This window comes from Silene latifolia, chromosome X (assembly GCF_048544455.1).
Source record: "Silene latifolia isolate original U9 population chromosome X, ASM4854445v1, whole genome shotgun sequence".
Classification (NCBI taxonomy): Eukaryota; Viridiplantae; Streptophyta; class Magnoliopsida; order Caryophyllales; family Caryophyllaceae; genus Silene; species Silene latifolia.
In genome coordinates, this window is record NC_133537.1 from 67464165 (window position 1) to 67467729 (window position 3565).

Here is a 3565-nt window from a genome sequence, read left to right on the forward strand (position 1 = left end):
CTTTATCCAATTAGTCGAAAGGAGCCAATTTGGGGAGATGCCTAGTGAAGACCCTCATTCTCATATGGAAACCTTTTGTGACTATTGTGATGCGATTTCTCAAACCGGTGTAACTCAAGACCAAATTCAATGGGTCTTATTTCCTTTTTCTCTAATTGGCACCGCGAAACAATGGTTGAAGGGCCTTGATAAGGCCACTCTCGGAATTGATTCTTGGAAGAAGTTGGCTCTAGCTTTCTACAAAAAATTCTACCCACCGGAAAAGACTAACATGCTAAGAGCTCAAATTACGGGTTTTAAGCAAAGGGATGAAGAATCTTTGTATGAAGCTTGGGAGCGGTTCAAGGGAATTCGTCGCTCATGTCCTCACCATGGACTTAGCGAGTGGTTCTTGGTACAACAATTTTGGAACGGTCTATATGAAGATTCAAGGAACATTCTCAACATGGGATCAAATAGAATGTTCACCGAAGTTGATGACAATCAAACATAGAACAATATTGAGGAAATGACGGTCCATAACTCACAATATAGTAGACCTCTCAAGGCTACTAGAGGAGGAAGGTATGAAGTGGACTCCGTTACTCAATTGGGTGCTCAACTTAGTGCTCACATTGACACAATCAATTTGAAGTTTGAAAAAGCTATGGCTAGACTTGAAGAAGCCTCAAAATCACCAAAGCATCATGTTAATGCCATGACGGCATCCTCATCAATCCCAAGTGGGATATGTGAGAATTGTGGAACTTTGGGACATGACCAAAGTGAATGTAGGGGAACAAATGAACAAGTGAATGCTTTCCAAGCATACAAGAGTGGTACCCCTTATTCCAACTATTACAATGAAAACACCAAATTCCATCCAAATCTCTCATACAAAAGCCAAAATGTTCAAAACCCTCAAACAACATACACCCCACCTCCCATGAGAAACCAAAATCAAAGACCCTTTTACAACCAAAACCAAGGTTACCAAAATCAAAATCCATACAATCACCAAAATGACCAAGGTTTTGATGTTCAAAAAGCGGTCCTCCAAATGCAAAAGAATCAACAAGAGTTTTTCACTCAAATGCAAAAAGATAGTCAAGCAAAGGAAACCACCATCAACAACATTCTAGCTCACACCAAAATGTTGGAAACCCAATTGACTCAACTAGCATCTTCAAGCTCACAAAGACAAAAGGGGCAATTACCACCTCAAAGTAATCCCCAAGACATGAAACAGTTAGTGCCATTCACTTGAGAAGTGGTACAAGGTATGAAGCACCGAAGAAGCAAGTTGAGGATGAAGTTGTGGAAGCTAGTGATAAGGAAGAAATTGTGCAAAACTCCAAAGATGGAGAATCATCAAAAGAAGAAATTTCAAAGAAAAATGAAGACAAGGCCAAGGAGAAGGAGCCCATTGTGATTAGACTTCCTTTTCCAAGTCGTCAAGCCAAGCCAAAATTTGATGACCAACTTGGAAAGTTTATGGAAATTGTGAAGAATTTGGAAGTCTCAATTCCTTTCACGGAATTAATCAATCACGTACCGGCCTATGCGAAATACATGAAAGACATCCTCACAAAGAAGAAGTCGATCCGGAAGCTTGAGACTATCGCCTTCACTAAGGTGAGTAGTGCAATACTTCAAGGGAGTTCACCTCCAAAACTAAAGGATCCGGGAAGCTTCTCAATACCGTGTACCATTGGTGACACCACGATCAACAAAGCCTTATGTGATCTAGGGGCTAGTGTGAGTGTTATGCCGTACTCAGTGAGTAAAAGGTTGGGGATGGGAGAGCTTAAATGCACCAATATCACACTCCAAATGGCCGATAGGTCGACGAAGACACCATTAGGGATATGGAAAGATGTCCCCGTACGAATTGGGAAGTTTTTCATCCTGGTGGACTTTGTCATTGTCGATATGGAGGAAGATTCCAACATTCCAATCATTCTAGGAAGACCCTTCTTACACACCGCGGGTGCGGTGATTGATGTGAAACATGGAGAGCTCACTCTAGAAGTGGGAGATGAGAGTATAACTTTTAATCTTGACAAGACTATGAGAGCTCCCCGTTTACATGAACCGTGTTTTATGATCGATCATTATAGTCGGAAGGATGAAAGGAAGAAGTCGGAACTCCAATGGAAGAAGAAAATTGAAGATGCTCCATTCAAAGAGCAAGTGAATTGTGACAAAGAGAGCTTGCAAAGCTCACCAAAGTCAAACAATGAAGAAGATGGCCTTATTGGCCAAGAAAAGGAAATGGGAAAGTTGTCTCCATCAAATCAAGAGATTTTCAATGATCAACTTAATGAAGTTTGTGGTCTTTGGGACGACGAATTTGAAGGGATTTTTAATCCCTACATTGGTAATGCCATCGATCAAGACCGACAACAAGGATGAAGACCTCTATCATGATAATAAACAAGCGTTTGATTACTTTTTCAAGGTGTTGAGCAACATCAACAACACCTTGAACATGCCCCCTTGACATCTCATCAAGAATGAGAGTTTGGTGGAGTCCTCCCTAAACCACCATTTGTAAATATTTCTAACTCCCTAACTTGCATTTCAATTCTTATATTGCATTTTTTGTCATTCTTGGATTTTTATACTTTGATCAAGATAATTATCATGTTTGAGAGAAGTGAGGGAAGAACTAATAATTTCAATTAATGTGTAGTGCTTTAGCTTAGTGTGGGGATGGCAATTGCCTAGGCTATCCATGCCTTAGTAGTGCCCCCACAATGAAGAACACGAGATATGAAGAAGAATGGAAAAATGACAAGGGATATGCAAAGTACACAGATGGAACTGAATCAGGGTACAAAGGGGTCGAATCCGAGCGGATTCAGGAGAATCCGCCCGTCTTCAGGCAATCCGGGCATATTGGGTAGAAGACGCCCGTCCAACATGAGCTGAATATTTAAAATTTCTGACTGTCAACAAATCCGGGCGTCCTGCATTCCAATCCGCCCGTCTTTAAAAATCCGCCCGTCCTGAAAGGAAGACGCCCGTCTTCTTGGCTGAGGAAAACAAGAAAAATCCCTGTAAAGGAATCCGCCCGTCTTCTGTAGAAGACGCCCGTCCCGTGTTTGCAAATCCGAGCGTCTTCACTGAAAGACGCCCGTCTTTAGGCGAGTTTTTCCCAACCCAGAAAAGGCCAAATCCGGGCGTCCCGAGCAGAAACCGCCCGTCTTGCCCCTGTATTTCAAATTTTTCGGGTTTTATAAACCCCCACCCACATTCATTTCTTCATTCCTTCATTCATAACACTACTCATAACTCCAAAACCTTCATCCTCTCCATTACAAAAACAAGATTCCTCAACAACATTCACCAAAATCAAATCAAAACATCCTTTTAACAACAAATCAATCACTCCTCTTTCAACAAAAATCAAAACCAAGCACAAAATCTTCAACCTTTGAGTCGATTTTTGAATTCATAAAGGCAAAGCCTTTTATCTTTAAATCGATTTGGGTGCACTAGAAATTGAAGATTTTTCACTTTTCTTGGTTTATTCATCAATGGCAAGGACTAAGGGAGCAACAAAAGCAACAAAGGCAAAGGC

The 3565-nt window shown here is 41.2% G+C and overlaps 1 non-coding gene across 1 annotated transcript; it reads right to left on the bottom strand.

The window, feature by feature from the left end:
• Positions 1-271: 271 nt before the first annotated feature.
• LOC141626072 (small nucleolar RNA R71) lies at positions 272-378 on the bottom strand. The gene has a single exon (XR_012535800.1). It is a non-coding gene; the product is annotated as a small nucleolar RNA R71 (small nucleolar RNA).
• Positions 379-3565: the final 3187 nt, after the last annotated feature.